The sequence below is a fragment of the Hipposideros armiger genome, unplaced genomic scaffold, assembly GCF_001890085.2.
Source record: "Hipposideros armiger isolate ML-2016 unplaced genomic scaffold, ASM189008v1 scaffold_314, whole genome shotgun sequence".
Classification (NCBI taxonomy): domain Eukaryota; kingdom Metazoa; phylum Chordata; class Mammalia; order Chiroptera; family Hipposideridae; genus Hipposideros; species Hipposideros armiger.
Window position 1 is genome coordinate 1,259,335 of NW_017731664.1, and position 17,212 is coordinate 1,276,546.

At 39.1% G+C, this 17,212-nt stretch overlaps 1 protein-coding gene across 3 annotated transcripts in view; it reads left to right on the top strand.

The window, feature by feature from the left end:
- PAK3 (p21 (RAC1) activated kinase 3) overlaps positions 1–17,212 on the top strand; it is a 362,804-nt gene that overhangs the window by 54,649 nt on the left and 290,943 nt on the right. For 2 of the 3 annotated variants that reach the window (XM_019660229.1, XM_019660231.1), the window contains exon 2: positions 6,276–6,370. The gene's annotated coding sequence lies outside the window, so the exon portion shown is untranslated. The remainder of the gene's footprint in view (positions 1–6,275; positions 6,371–17,212) is intronic. The other variant, XM_019660232.1, reaches the window with a different exon arrangement.

The window sequence follows — 17,212 nt, forward strand, 5'->3', positions numbered from 1 at the left end:
CCATCTAGATCTGCAGCTATCTGGATGTACAACATTCAAGGCACTGAAGGGTCAGTGCAAAGGCCCTCAGACTGGATCATACATGGTGTGTTTGAGGAACAGCAAGGGGTCCGATGTGGCTGCGGAGTTGAAAACAAGGAGAAGAGTGGTAGGAGATAAATGAAGACAAGTAATGGGGGGGGGCAGATAATGTGGATCTTCACAGGTTATTGTAACAGTTTTGGCTTTTATTCTGAGGGGCATCATTGAATAATTTTTAGTAGAGAATAACATAATCTGACTTAGATTTTAATAGGCTCACTCTACCTGCCATGTGAGAATAAACTGAATGGGGAGGGGATGGTGTAAGTAGAACCAGCTAGGAGGCTTCTGTAGGAATCCAGGTGAGAGATGGTGGTGGCTTGGAGAAGGGTAGTAGAAATGGCAGGGATATGAGAACCAATGAGAAATGGTCCGAATCTGTAGTATTTTGAGACAGAGTATGTAGGATTTGTTCACAGACTGTATGTTGGGCATGAGACAAAGTGCAGTCAAGGATGACACCATGGTTTTTCGCTTGAGCATCTAAAATCGAGTTGCCATTTAACTGTGATGGAATGGACAGTGGGAACAGTAGGTTTTAGGGGGAAATATAAAGGGCTTAGTTTTGAACTAGATAAGTTTGAAGCACCTATTAGACATTCAACTGGAAATGTCAAGTAGAGAGTTAAATATACAATCCTGAAGTGCATAGGAAAGGTCTGGCCTAGAAGTAGAACTTTGGGAGTGATGAGGCTGGCTGAAACACCCAGTGTAAGTTTAGGTGGAAAAGAGAAGAGGTCCGTGGACTGAGTCCCAAAGCACTCCAAAGTCTAGAGGTTGAGTTGATTAGCAACAAGCAAAGGGGACTGAGAAGCAGCAGGCAGAGTAGAAGAAAGAAATCCAATGGAATGTGCTTTCCTGGAAGCCAGACAAGTGATGAAAGGAAGAGAGAATGGTCACTTAGGTAAAATACTGGCGAGCTCAAGTTAGATGAGGACAGAGAAAAAACGCTGGATTTTTAATGGTTTTTATTTTTTTATTATTTGAAAAAAAATTTTAAATCATTTTCAAGTACTATTGACATACAATATCATATTAGTTTCAAGTGTACAAAACAACATAGTGATGAAACATTTACATACCTCACAAAGTGATAAGCCCAATAATCCATTACCCATCTGACACTTTACATAGTTATTACAGTATTATAGACTATATTCCCTATGTGGTAATTTACGTCGCCATGACTATTTTTTTTCAATTATTATCACGTCCTGCGTGACAAGGGCTGGGGGGCTGGAGGAGGGGTGGCGAAGGGTTAAGAAGTCACAAGAGTCAAAAGTAGTTTCTGTGGGCCAGGGGTCTCATCTCTGCAGACCTAGAGAGCAAGCCCTGATACTGGTGGGCAAATAACTGTTATTTACAACTGTCACAAAGAAGTCAATTTGAATATCTATACCCAATTAATTGATTCGATTAGACCTGCAGCTGCTTCACCGAAACTCATTGTGATCAAGCACGAGTTGTGCTTTCACACATACGCATGATCCCCGGGATGGCCTCAGCATTCCGAGACCACCGGATAAGGAAGTTTTAGCAAGATTAGTCCCTCGGGTCTCAACATTCCAAGATGCTTCCTTATGACTTCAAAGGATCAGTGCGCAGGAGCATTCGAGTCGGCTGCTGCAAGGCGACTGCTGCAAGGCGACATCTCCCCCTTTTTGATTTTAGCAATATGATGAACACAGACTAGGTGGTTTTCGGATTATTTCCTCTCTGAGCTTTTGTTGTCCGTGGCAGATGACTAGGTAAAACAGAAACAATAAAATCAATAAGATTAGAAATGTACCCATAAGTCCTTCTCCAAGGGTATTTAACCAAGGGAGGGGGTTTAAAGTAGAAAACTCTTCCCGCAGCCGGGGAAAGCGTTTCATCTCCAGGCAGGAGTGACAAGTGAGCATACTGTTATTAAATCCACCTCCTGCTGAAGTTGTTGGATATTTACAGTAAAGTTAAGATTTAACACAATAAGTAGAAATATTCCAGTTATATTTTAAAGTAGTTATTTCCTTTCTATCTGGGAACTTCCCAGGTTTGGTGACAAAGTGAGATACATGGGGGGTCTTTAAACCAATGCAAATAGGTGTTTTTTAAATAGGCCACAGCCGTGTGATTTAAATAAAGTAAATAAAGAAGGAATGGGCAATTAAACCCAATAATTAAAATTAACTCACAACGCTTTGCAAAAGATAACTTACTACTGAAATTACTGCAAGCATAGAAACTAGCATGTTGGTATCATTTTTAGTTAAGCCTTTTTCATCCAAATTTTTTTCTGCCATCTGAGACAGCTTTTTCAATTACCCCCATGTGGGAGGTTGAGCTTTCTCCATTTTGGGAGTGCTTCCTCCAGGGGGTGGGCCTATCCGGGTGGTTTTCAGCATGGTTGTCAGCAATAGACCGGACATTTGGAACATTAGAGGTTCTATGTCTGCTATCTGCGCTAATTTTTTCTTCCTCAAGCCATCGTTCATGGTAAGGTTAGACACATCTGCTAGGCACCCACGAAGGCCCGCTCCTCTGGACCTGGAGAAATATAAACAAAACCTCGTCCCCAAGTTAACAAGTTTCCTAAATACCATTGATTAGTTGGGATATATTTCCACCAGATAGGAGCTTTTCCCAAAGGTTTTGGACTAAGCATGTTGTTGAAATGCCTCTCAGCTGCAGTCTGTCCAAGGTGTGGTTCAGTATTTGAACCAGAAGAATTAAAAAAATTTAAGGTAAACATAGCTTTTGCTAATTGTATCTATGGGTGGTCCTTGCTGTCTCCCCCTTTCTGTTTTTGTAACTGTTTTTAAGGTGGAATTACTACGTTTAACAATAGCTTGACCCTATGGATTATAAGGAATCCCAGTGGTGTGTGAAATTTGTCATATTTCTGACTTTTTCTTAATAACAAATACTGGAGAATTCCAGGGACTTATAGAAGGTTCTATATGATCTAATTTTAATTGAATCTGTTCTAATTCTGCTAGAGCCTCTAATTTTTCCTGAGATAGGGGCCACTGTTCAATCCATAGAGGCATGTTTTTTATCCATTTGAGAGCTACAGGAGTTTGCAGCTCAGCGACAGTGGCCCCTACAAAAAATGCTGTTGTGTCTCTGTTTAATAACCTAATTCTTCTGTTCCTTGCTGAGATGAAGGCTGATTGGGTTGAGTAACCCCCTGGTTAATTTCTAAACTTTTTTTCTGGTGGAGATTCCATTCAATTTATTATTTTTTTATTNCAGCCTACCTTGTTGCCAGCAACTCACGGCAGCCCAGCTCCAGGTCGAGCTGCTGTTCAGCATCTTAGCTGTGGAGGGCAGTGTTCACTGGCCCTCATATGTGGGATCCGAACCGGGGCCCTCTGGCATCCCAAGCGAGTTCTTAACCATCGCGCCACTTGGCCGGCCCCCAATCCTACCATTTTTTTCTCAAAGCACAGCTGATCATGAAAGGATTCCTGGAGAAAGTTGCATTTGAGCTGTGCTTTGGGAAAAATATGGTAGGATTGGGTTGGCAGAGGGAAGAAGGACATCTTAGACAGGGACAACAGCACAAGTAAGGGCTGAAATCACATGTTTGGGAGGCCTAATCTTCATGGAGTGGAGGGTTCAAGGAAAGACTGGCAGATGATTGCTTTTTGGTCTTCTTCTCTTGGCTGGAACACAAGAGAATCAATACATGCTTCTTATGAAACCAAAGCAGAGTCCAAGTGGGACAGTGTGTATGGCTTATTATGTTATAGGAGGGTCTAGTACTATAAAATAATCATAATAATAATTTCCATCTCATAGGGCTATTGTGAGCAGTAAATGAGGTGAGATGTTTTAAACATTTAACACAGTGCTTGATACATGATTAGTACAAAATGAATGTTAGTTATCATCATCAATTTTCATCTTATGCTGAAGTCAGGGTGTAATAACATGAACTTTGGAATCTACCTCATCTTAGTTGTGTTACCATAGAGAGATGCCATGTCACTTTGTTGTTTCTCAGTTTTCTCATCTTAAAAATGGGAATAATACTTGTGCCAACTGAAGGGCTACTGTGAGGATTAAATGAATTAATCCAAATAAAGTGCCTATCACAATGCCTGGCACATGATAAGCCCTCAATAGATGATTATTGGCCAGGTAAGCATTAATATAATATGACTGCATAACCAAAAATTGGGAAATTGAGAAACATAAACAAAATCACCATACATCTTACTACTAAGACACACTTCCGTGTTATCATTTTGAGATCCGGTTCTTAAATCTGAAATTTCTTTTGTTGAAAAAACCAAGACTACAGAAAATGGCATGGATTTGGCATGCAGTGGCCATTTAATTAAATATTTACTGAGACCCAGTATTCCAGCCCATGTGAGCCCATTTTGAATCTCAGTTTTGTTCTGCAATATATTTGATATCCCTTCCAGCTTTGGGTCATCTTCAATAATGTGCTAGCCAATATTCCAAGGGCTGATATTCAACAAATAGGACAGATATGATCTCTGCATTTAAGGAACTTATAGCCCAATATAGGGGATAGGAAAACAAAATAAAAATAGAAAATAGAATGTTACGTGATATTAAGTAATACAGGAAAAACCTTATGATGGGCTAATAAGGAGTTTTGAAATAAGGAGGAGTTTAAAGTGGAACAGCCTGCAAGGTCTACAATTTTAAAGAGGGTGGTCAGGGAAGCCCTCATTGTGAAGGTGATCTTTGAGTCCATCCCTGAAGGAAGTAAGGGAGTGGGCCATGCAGGTATCATCTCATGGAAGAGCATTCCAGGCAGAGAAATTAGCAACAGCAAAGTCCTCAGGTTACGAGCATGCCTGGCATTTAAGAAATGGCCAAGGTGTACAATTCTGTAATGCATCATCTATATATCACATTGTGTGTTCACCACTCAGTTCTCTTTCCATCACCATATATTTGATCCCCTTTACCCTCATCTACCACCCCCTTACCCCCTCACCCCCTGGTAACCACTACATGATTTTTTGTGTCACCCTAATAAATTTGATTTAAAAAAAAGAAAGGAAGAAATGGCCAAGAAGCCTGTGTAGCAGGAGTGGAGTGAATGGGGTTAAGGGTAATAGGATAGGAGGTCAGAGAAGGCATAGTGGCAGCTCATTTAGGGTTTTGGCAGCCATTGTGATGACTTCCACTTACAGGGCGTGAGATTGAAAGCCACGGGAACATCTTGTCCCAGTGTGGGGTTGTGTATGATATGACTTAGTTATTTGTCTCTGCTATAAGCAATGCATTTTTTCCCACCCCACCCATAGGCCTCGGACAATAATAAACAAGAGGTGGCATTCCCAGCATTTCTTGCAGAACTGTCCTTGCCACTGTGTTGATTGCAGAGAGAGGGCTCATTGTTCCAGAGAAGGCAGTGGAGTGGAAGTGATGGCATGGAGAATGGGAGAAAGAGACTTAATATCTTAGAGCTGAAAAGGACCCAGTTAATATAATTCTACCACTGGATATCTGTTCATCCAACCTTGACTTAAAACACTCACTGCCTCATGAGCCTGCTCAGCTTTTTATAGGACCCTCAAGGTCAGAGAGCCTTTTGATAGGTTTACTGAAAAATCAGCCTCCTTGCCACCACTGGGTGGCAGTAGTCTTAGTTCTGTCTCCTGGGCAACCCAGAATAAGTGTATACCTTCCATAGGAAAACACTCTTGAGATTTGAAAGCAAGTGGGTATCCTATATGTCCCTTGACGGTTCTTTTTCATGGCATATGTCTCTGGTCCCTTCAATAGCCACACCTTTTATGGGAAGGTTTCCCACCCCTTTGTCAATCTTATGGCCCTCCTTTGGAGGTGTTCCATTTTCTCAGTGACCCTCTTAAAACGTGGTGCCTAGAATTGAACAGGAGACGCCAGGAGAGAAGAGCACAGATTGCAGTGCAACAATTATGTTCTGGGATCCAGCAACTGTACTTTGATTAATACAACCTAAAATCATGCTCTAGTTTTTATAGCTGAATAATTTAGCTACATTAAACTATTAGCTCAAATTATGCTGATGGGGTCAACTCAAACCCCTAGATCTTTTTTGGTTTGTTTGTTTGTTTTTACGTGACTTGCTGCTGAGCCAAGCTTCCCTTATTCTGGCCTCACAAAATAGACCTTTAAAATTTTAATTGAGGTTATTTTTTCTTTATCTTGTATTATAAATCTCACTTTTTTTTTAATTTTAGTGCAGTATTCCAGCCCAACTGAGCTCGTTTTGAATCTCAATTTTGTTCTTCAACTTATTTGATATCCCTGACAGCTTGGGTCATCTTCATAGGTGGTAAGTACATTTTACGTGCCATCTAAGTTATTAATAAAAGTGGAAAAGCCCTGTGGCCTTTCTATAGTGTGTTTTCTGCTGGTTGCCACCTATGCTTTGAGTAAAATTCTTTACTCAATTGCCAATATATTTGACTTGTGTTATAATCTGGGTAATATGTTGCTATCTTATCTTAGTTCATTCATGAAAAAGTTGTAGGAGACAATTTCAGATGCAATGCTGAATCCAGATATGTTCTGGTTACAAAAGACAGGATGGATGAAGGATGATTAAGATGGATACTTTTGTTTTGAAAAATGGAAACTATTGGAACTTTTTCCAATTATAAAAGTAATATTGGCTTATTGTTAANACACCCGGTATACTAATTCTTTCTATCCATGAGTATGGTTTATGTTTCCATTTATTTTTATCTTCTTTAATTTCTCTCTTCAATATCTTATAATTTTCTGAGTGCAGGTCTTTTACTTCCTTGGTTAAATTTATACCTAAGTATTTTATTGTTTTTGATGCAATTGTGCATGGAATTGTTTTCTTAATTTCTCTTTCTGATCATTCATTACTGGTGTATACAAATGCAACTGATTTCTGAATATTACTTTTGTATCCTTCTACTTTATTCAATTCATTTATCAGTTCTAATAGTTTTTTGGTGGAATCTTTGGGGTTCTCTGTATATAGTATCATGCCATCTGCAAATAATGATAATTTTACTTCCGCCCTTCCAATTTAGATATCTTTTTTTTTCTTGTCTGATTGCTGTGCCTAGAACTTCCAGTACTAAGTTGAATAAAAGTGGTGATAGTGGGCATCCTTGTCTTTGTCCTGAATTTTAAGGGAATGCTTTTAGCTTTGCCACATTGAATATGATGTTACCTGTGGGTTTCTCATACATGGCTTTTATCATGTTGAGATGTGTTCCCTCTGTGGCCACTTTGCTGAGAGTTTTTAATCATAAATCGATGCTGAATTTTGTCAAATGCTTTTTCTGCATCTATTGATATGACCATATGATTTTTATTTTTCATTTTATTAATGTGGTGTATCATGATAATTGATCTCAGATATTGAACTAAAGTTGCATACCAGGAATGAATCCCACATGATTGTAGTGTATGATCGTTTTAATGTATTGCTGAATTCGGTTTGCTAATATTTTGTTGAGGATTCTTGCCTGTAGTTTTTCCTTTTTTGTAATGTCTTTGTTTGGTTTTGGTATCAGGTTAATGGTGGCCTCATACAATGAGCTTGGGAGCCTTCCCTCTTTCTGGATTTCTTGGAATATTTTGAGGAGAATAGGTGTTCATTTTTTTTTAATGTTTCATAAAATTCATCTGTGGAGCCATCTGGTTCAGGGATGTTTTTTGCTTGGGGAGCTTGTTGATTACTGATTCAATTTCTTTGGTAGTAATTGGTCTCTTCAGATTTTCTGTTTTTCTTGATTCAGCCTTGCAAGATTGTATGCTTCTAGGAATTTATCCATTTCTTACAGATTGTCTAATTTGTTGGCATATAGATGTTCGTAGTATTTTCTTTTTTTTTTTGTATTTCTGTGGTGTCTGTTGTCAATTCTCCTCTTTCTTTTTGGATTTTATTAATTTGGGTCCTCTCTTTTTCTTGATGAGTCTGGCTAAAGGTTTGTCAATTTTGTTTATCTTTTCAAGAGACCAGCTCTTGTTTTCACTGATCTTTTGTATTTTTTTGTTCTGTTTTTTGGTTTCTATTTTGTTTCTTTCCTCTCTGATCTTTATTATTTCCTTCCTTGTACTCACTTTGGGCTTATTTTGTCATTCATTTTTCAGTTCCCTTAGGTGTAAAGATAGCCTGTTGATTTGAGATTTTTCTTGTTTCCTCAGGTAGGCCTACATTGCTGTGAATTTCCCTCTTAGGACTGCTTTTGTGGCATCCCATAGATTTGGGGTCATCATATTTTCATTTGCCTAGGTCTTGAGGTATCTTTTTATTTCTTCCTTGATCTTATTGTTGACCCATTCATTATTTAGTAGCATGTTATTCAGCCTCCATGTATTTGTGTGTTTTCCAGTTTTCTTCTTGTAATTTGTTTCTAGTTTCATAGCACTGTGGTCAGAGAAGATGCTTGATATCATTTCAATCTTCTTAAACTTATTAAGACTTATTTTGTGGCCTAGCATGTTGTCTATCTTGGAAAATGTTCCATGTGCACTTGAAAAGAATGTATATTCTGCTGCTTTGGGGTGAAATGCTTTAAAAATATCGATTAAATCCATCTAGTCTAATATGTCATTCAAGGCTACTGTTTCTGTATTGATTTTCTGTCTGGAGGATCTGTCCATTGGTGACAATGGGGTGTTGAAGTCCCCTACTATGATTGTGTTACTGTTGATCTCTGTCTTTATGTTGGTCAATATCTGTTTTATACATTTAGGTACTCCTATGTTGGGTGCATAGATATTTACTAGGGTTATGTTCTCTTGTTGGATCGATCCCTTTATTATTATGTAGTGCCCTTCTTTGTCTTTTATTAAGGTTTTCATTTTAAAGTCGATTTTGTCTGATATAAGTATTGTTACTCCAGCTTTTTTCTCAGTTCCATTTCTGTGAAATATCTTATTCCATCCATTCATTTTCAGTCTGTGTGTATCTTTTGATCTGAGGTTGGTCTCTTGTAAATAGCATATGCATGGGTCCTGTTTTCTTATCCACTCACCTACCCTATGTCTTTTGATTGGAGCATTTAATCCATTTTCATTTAAAGTGATTATTGGTAGGTACAGAATTATTACCATTTTATTATTCGTACTTCTGGTCGCCATTAGTTAGTTTGTTTTCTCCTTTCTTCTGCTCAAAGAAACCCTTTTAAGATTTCCTGCAGTACTGGCTTGGTGGTAATGAATTTCTTTAGCTTATTTTTTTCTCAGAAGCTCTTTATTTCTCCTTCAATTTTAAATTATAACCTTGCTCGGTAGAGTAATCTTGGTTGTAGGCCTTTGTCTTTCATCACTTTGAATATTTCCTGCCACTCCCTCCTGGCCTGCAGTTTCTGTAGGATTGTCGGCTGATAGTCGAATGGGAGCTCCCTTGTAAGTAACTAGCTGTCTTTCTCTTGCTGCTTCTAGGATTCTCTCTTTGTCTTTAACCTTTGCCATTTTAACTATGATGTGTTGTGGGGTGGGCCTGTTTGGGTTCATCTTGTTTGGGGGCTCTCTGCACTTCCTGGGCTTGTATGTCGATTTCCTTCACCAGGTTAGGGAAGTTTTTGGTCATTATTTCTTCAAATAGGTTCTCGATCNTAAGCCTGAAGCTTTGCCAACTCCCACTATGTTAATGCTTGGTTCCTGTACCTTCCAATTTTTTGGCCATTCTTGAGAACTAATTATGGAAACATCAGCCCCTGTATCTAAAAGACCTTTAAATTTTTTGTTTTGGATTTTAATTTGACAAACCAGATGAATTTCTGATATTTTTCCACTAGAAAAACACCTGCCTGACCAGTACTTCCAAATCCTCCAGTTCCCCTTTTCTGCCTCCCCTTTTTTCCTGGGAGAATATACCGGAGGAGAAGCAGTTGTGCGACTCGCTCTCCCTTCTTCGCAGACCAGGGAACTGAAGAGGACATTATTACTTGAATTTCTCCCTCAGAATCAGAATCTATGGTCCCAGTATGAACAGTGACTCCCTTGGAAGTTAAACAAGAACGACCAAGGAGAAGTCCAACAGTATTAGAAGGGATCGGGCCAAAAATTCCTGTGGATACACGGAGCGGGGATTCTCCAGGGAGTAATAAAATATCTTGTGCTGTACAGACATCGACTGCAGCACTCCCTTCCATAGCTGGACTTAATTGTTGGACATTAAGTCTAGAGGGGGCACTGCCTGATAATTTTAAAGCATTTCCTGTGCCATATATGCCCCCGTTCTTGTCTGGGCCTGGGGCTGGCCCCTTCTCCTGTTTCCCGGAAGTGGAGTGCTGTTTTTATTATAAATTGACTGGCATTCCGAAGACCAATGATTTCCTTTTTGGCACTTGGGACACACAGTCTGGGCTGTCTGGGTTCCCTAAGAGCTGCGGTATTAGGTGGGTGGGAACTGTTTTTATTTTTCTTTCTACACTCTTTTCTTGTATGTCCAGATTTCCCACAATTATAACAACTTCCTGGGAATTTATTTTGTCCGATTTCTATTCCTGCCATTGCCTGAGCTAACATCACAGCCTTAAATTGCTCTGTTCCCACTCCTTGACACAAGCCAATATAACCTGACAGATCAGTCTCTCCTTTTATTGGCCCAGTAGCCTTTTTACAGTTATCATTTGCATTATCAAAGGCAAGGATTTGTTGAATGATTTCAGCTGCTTGCAAATTAGTTACCTGTTTCTTTATTGCATCTTGCAAGCGGCTACAAATTCTGTATATGGTTCAGTTGGACCTTGTAGGACTTTTTGAAAAGACTTTGGAGCCTGACCATCTGTTTCTATGTTTTCCCATGTATTTAAACAAATCCTTTTTAATTGAGCTATAGCCTGATCATCCATAACTAGCTGATTTCTGGTGTTTTTCCAGTTATTCGTCCCTAGGAGCTGATCTTGAGAAATAGCAATATTATGCGACTGGTTGTATCTACTCTGGGTTTCTGCTCCATCTGTCCACCAAGTTTTCAAATGTAAAAATTGAGCAGGCGAAAGGCATGCCTTAGCCACTGTATGCTAATCTATAGGAATTAAACGATTTCCATCACCAAATTACGAATTATGTCTAGGGTGAATGGCGAAATAGGACCATACTGAGTTACAGCAAGTTTTAATTCTTTCAATATCTTAAAAGGAGAAGCCTCATACTGAGGTTCATAAACGCCGTTTGGGCTTTCAGGATATGTACCAGGAGCAACACGCTCATGAAGTATAACAGGAAAAGCTAAAGCTTCCAAATCGCCCTCCAGACGCGCATGCCGGATGGCTCTTTCTACTGAGGAAAGCTGCGTCTGTGAATCTCTCCTAGGAGGGGGAGGAGGGGCGAGCTGTGGGGAGGAAAGGGTTAGCACTTTCCTCTTGAGCCTGGAATGTCCCCTCTCCTTCGCCGTAGCTGGTGGCGGAGGCGGAACTAAGCGGACTGAAGGTGAATTATAGCCTTCTCCCTCGTCCTCCTCTCCATCTTCCGTATCTGTAAAGGCTCTAAAACTGACAGGACTATCTGCCAAGTAATCCAAATTGTTGCCGGGAGAGGAACACCTGAATATTGTATGTCATGGAGTTCATCACCGATTTCCTCCCATGCATTTAAGTCTACTATTCCTAAATTAAAGGACCAGGAACAATAATTTTCAATTACCCTTAAAAGCTCTTCTAATCTCTGGTCTGAAATTCGAGCTCCCCCAGCTTTAAGAAGCTGTTTGAACAGATAAATATAAGGTCTGTTTTGGCTCTCAGCATTTCCCATGTTAGTAACAAGAAAGAAAGTAAGCGTTTCACTCAAATTTCATTCAGATGCCCCTCTGGCCGCTTCCCTCGTGGGAATTTAAGTCCGTCTTGACAAAGGCGTGCCTGTACAAGCCCCAGGCCAGGCTGACTTTTCAGCCAAATCGCCCTTATGTCTTTTTCAACGTGACTACGGAATCGCAGACGGGGGCACACTCAAGCTTCGTGGTTAACACCGTGAAGCTGTAATCACTCACACATTCACACTCTTTCACACAAAAGTTTTTTAGTAAATTCCCGTTTACCCTGGTTAAATTCCCTGGGATATTCCCTATCTCCTTATCCAATAGCTGCTGCGGCTCTTCCCTGGGGCCCTATCGCCTTTAAACCTTTTTTCTTAGACTCGGAGTCTCACTCTCCCTCTTCGAGTTCCCACGTTAAGGCGCCAGATATCACGTCCCGCGTGACAAGGGCTGGGGGGCTCGAGGTGGGGCGGCGAAGGGTTAAGAAATCACAAGAGTCAAAAGTAGAGTTTCTGCGAGCCAGGGATCTCATCTCTGCAGACCGAGAGAGCCAGCCCAGATACTGGCGGGAGAATAACTGTTATTTACACCTGTCACAAAGAAGTCAATTTGAATATCTATACCCAGTTAATTGAGTCCATTAGACCGGCAGCTGCTTCACCGAAACTCATTGTGATCAAGCACGGGTTGTGCTTTCACACATAAGTATGATCCCCGGGATGGCCTCAGCATTCTGAGACCACCGGATAAGGAAGTTTTACCGAGATCAGTCCCTCGGGTCTCAGCCTTCCAAGACACTTCCTTATGACTCCAAAGCATCAGTGTGCAGGAGCATTTGAGTCGGCAGCTGCAAGGCGACAAATTATAGTAGATATTCAATATTATTTTATATTAGTTTCAGGTTACAGCATACTGGTTAGATGTTTATGTGATTTATGAAGTGATCTCCCTTGTAAGCGTAGTACCCACCTGACACTATACGTAGTGTTCTATAATATTATTGACTATATTTCCCATACTGTATTTAACATTCCTGTGACTTTTTTGTAACTACCAATTTGTACTTCTTAATACGTTTATCTTTCTCACCTAGTCACCCAACCCCTCTCCCATCTGGTAACCATCAGTTTGTTCACTATATCTCTGAGTCTGTTTTTGTTTTGTTTGTTTATTTTGTTCTTTAGATTCCACATATTAGTGAGATCGTATGGTATTGGTCTTTCTCAATGTGACTCATTTCACTTAGCATAATACTCTCTAGGCCCATTCATGTTTTTTAAAATGGTAATATTTCATTATTTTTATGGCAGAGTAATGCTTCATTGTATAAAAGTACCACCTCTTCTTTATTCAGTGGTCTATTGATGGGCATTTCGGTTGCTTCCTAATCTTTGCTATTGTAAATAGTGCTGCTGTGAACACATGGTTGGACATATCTGTTTGAATTAGTATTTTGGATTTCTTTGGATAAATACCCGGAAGTGGAATTGCTGGGTCATAATCTTTAATTTTTTGAGGAACCTCCATACTATTTTCCACAGTGGCTGCACCAATTTGCAATCCCACCAACAGAATACCCTTTTCTCCACATCCTCACCAACACTTGTTGTTGGTTGATTTATTGATGATGGCCATTCTCACAAGTATGAGGTGATATTTAATTGTGGTATCTCTGATGATTAGTGATGATGAGCATCTTTTCATGTCTATTGGCCATAGATATGTCCTCTTTGGAGAAACGTCTATTCAGGTCCTCTGCCCATTTTACAAATTAGATTGTTTGTTTTTTTTCTGATGTTGAGTTGTATGAGTTCTTTATAAATCTTGGATATGAAGCCCTGGTCAGATGTATCATTGGTGAATATCTTCTCCCATTCAGTAGGACGTCTTTTCATTTTGTTGATGGTATCCTTTGCTGTGCAAAACCTTTCTAGTTTGATGTAGTCCCATTTTTAAATGTTTTTTCTTTTTTTCCTTACCTGAGGAGATATATCAATATAAATATTACTAAGAATAGTTAGTGTCTGAGAGTTTACTGCCTATGCTTTCTTTTAGGAGTTTCATGGTTTCAGGATCTTACATTTACATTTGTATCCATTTTGAGTTTGTTCTTGTATATGGTGTAAGAGGGTGATCCGGATTCTTTTTTTTTTTTTTTGCATGTATATGTCCAGTTTTCCCAGCACCATTTATTGAATAGACTGTCTTTAAACCATCATATATTCTTCCTTTGTTATAGATTAAATGAAACTATAAGCTTGGGCTTATTTCTGGGCTCTGTATTCTGTGCCACTGATCTATGTGTCTGTTTTTAGGCCAATATCATGCTTTTTTATTACTATGGCTTTGTAGTACACTTTAATATCAGGTAGCATGATACCACTAACTTTGTTTCTCTTTCTCAGGGTCGTCATGACTATTTGGGGTCTTTTATGGTTTCATATTACATTTTAGGATGCTTTGTTCTAGTTATGTGAAAAAATGTCTTTATATTTTGATAGGGATTGCATTGGATCTATAGATTGCTTTGGGTAGTATGGATACTTTAATTATATTCTTCCTATGCATGAGCATGGTATATGCTTCCATTTATTTGTATCTTTTTAATTTCACTCTTCAGTATCTTATAATTTTTTCAGTACAGGTCTTTTACTTCCTTGGTTAAATTTATGCCTAGGTATTTTTTTTGAAGCAATTGTAAATGGAATTGTTTTTCTTAATTTTCTGATTGTTTGTTATTGGTATATAAAAATGTGATGGATTTCTGAATATAAATTTTGTATCCTGCTACTTTACTAAATTCATTTATCAACTCTAATAGTTTTTTTTGGTAGAATCTTTGGGGTTCTCTCTATGTAGTGTTATGTCATCTGCTAATAATGACGGTTTTACTTCCTCCTTTCCAGCCTTTTATTTCTTTTCCTCTGATTGTTGTGGCTAGGATTTCCAGTACTATGTTGAATAAAAATGGTGATAGTGCACCTCCTTGTCCTGTTACTTATCTTAAGTCATATGTTTTTAGCTTTTGCCCATTGAGTATATTAGCTGTAGGTTTGTTGTATATGGCCTTTATTATGTTGAGTATGTTCCCTGTAGTCCTGCTTTGCTGAGAGTTTTTATCATTAAAGAATGCTATATTTTGTCATATGCTGTTTCTGCATCTATTAATATGATTTTTATTTTTCATTTTGTTTATGTGGTGTAGCACTTTATTTGATTTGTGGATATTGAGCCAACCTCGCATTCCAGAAATGAATCCTACTTGATTGTACTGTATGATCTTTTTAATGTATTGCTAAATTTGGTTTGCTAATATTTTGTTGAGGATTTTTACATCTATGTTAATCACGGATATTGATCTATATGTTTCCTTTTTTTGTATCCCCTTAACTTTTCTTGTAAAACTGGCTTGGTAGTAATGGATTTCTCTAGGTTTTTCTTGTCTGGATAGCTCTTTAGCTCTCCTTCCATTTTAAATGATAGCCTTTCTAGGTAGAGTAGTCTTGGTTGTAGGCCCTTGTTTTTCATCACTTTGAGTATTTTGTGCCACTCCGTTGTGGCCTGCAATATTTCTTTTTTTGTTGTTGTTTTAATTATAGTTTATTGGGGTGACAAAAAGAGGAAAAAGGCCTGCAATATTTCTGTTGAGAAATCAGTTGATAGCCTTATAGGAGCTTCCTTGTAAGTAGCTAGTTGTCTTTCTCTTCCTGCTTTTAAGATTCTCTGTGTCTTTCTTTAACTTATGCCATTTTAATTATGATGTATCTTGGTGTGGGCCTCTTTGAGTTCATCTTGTTTGGGACTCTCTGTAGTTCCTGTGTTTTTATGTCTATTTCTTTCACTAGGTTAGGGAAGTTTTCATTCATTATTTCTGCAAATAGGTTCTCCATCCCTTGCATTCTCTTTTCCCTTCTGGTACTCCTGTGATCCAAAAGTTGTTACACTTGATGTTGGTCCAGAGGTCCCTTAAACTATCTTCATTTTTTGGATTTGTTGTTGTTTTTGTTGTTGCTTTTGTTCTGATTGGGTGTTTTCTGCTACCTTGTCTTCTAAATTGCTGATTCAGTCCTTGCTTCATCTAATCTGCTGTTGTGTCCTTGTAGTTTATTCTTCATTTAAGTTATTGTATCCTTTTTTTCTGACTGGTTCTTTATATGGTTTCCAAGTCCTTATTTATGCTTGTTATCTCTTTGTTGAAGTTCTAAGTTCATTAAGCATTCTTTTTTTCCTTTTTCTTTTTCTTTTTTCTTCCTTAAGCATTCTTATAACCAATATTTTAAAGTCTGTATGTAGTTGATTGGTTGCCTCCATTTGATTTAGTTATTTCTCTGGCGTTTTCTCCTGTTCTCTTATTTGGAAAATATTTATTTGTTTTCTCATTTTGTCTGCCTCTGTGTGTTTCTTTCTATGTATTGGGTATATCTCCAATGTCTGTCAGTCTTAGGCAGGTGTCCTTATGTACTAGGTGACACACCCTCACCCATTACCTGCTGTGTGTGTTCCAGAAGTGTCCCTTGTGTGGGTTGTATGTGCCCACCTGTTGCAGTTGAGCCTTGATTGCTTTTGGCATGAGAGTGGGTGGGATTGACTTTCTGGCTGACTGGCTGTAAGGATTGGCTACACCCGTAGCACATGAACTACTGTGTGGTGAATGACTCCTCATAGGTGGATTTGCCCCCAAAGGCTCTTGTGCCTGTTGAGACCCCCTTTGGGTTTTCTGTATGTGGTGCTAATTGGGTGGTTCTGTGGTGTGGTCTGAAGCCTACCTCTGGGTGTCTTGTTTCTCATGCCTTTTGCGAGGGGCTTCAGTGCAGTCTAATTTCAGCTGTGTCTGTGACTGGCCTAGGGCTACCTGGTATGAGCTACAAAGCTATATGCAGTTGGTTGCTGCCTGTGCTGAACCTGTAGGCATGTGGAGGTGACCTCACTGTGAACCAACATTCACTGCCACCAGTATCAGGCTTGGGGAAGTTTAGCGAAATGGAAAGGACACCCCATTGCTTTTGACACCTGCTGGCTGCCTATAAGGCTCAGTCCCTGAAAGAGGCTTCTTAGGTGCATGGGCCCAGCTGGTTGTCCAGCTGTTGAAAGTGCCTCTGGTGATGCCACTGTAGTTGAGAAGGGTGGGGTCCCAGGGATTCATCAGGGTGGGGTGGATGGTGTTCCCAAAGTTAATGCAGATTCATTCTTTTTTAATTTTTTTATTAAATTATTTTTCATTATGAAATACACATTTTTTAGAATTAGTTTCAGCTATACAACACAGTGCAATAGTTATACTTTTTACCCCTCGAAGTGACAACTCCCCTCCACCAATCCACCACCCCGTTTCCCCCCAATATCATACATATCTATTACAAATCCCTTGACTGCACTCCCACACTATACTCCATGTCCCATGACTATATATATATATATATATATATA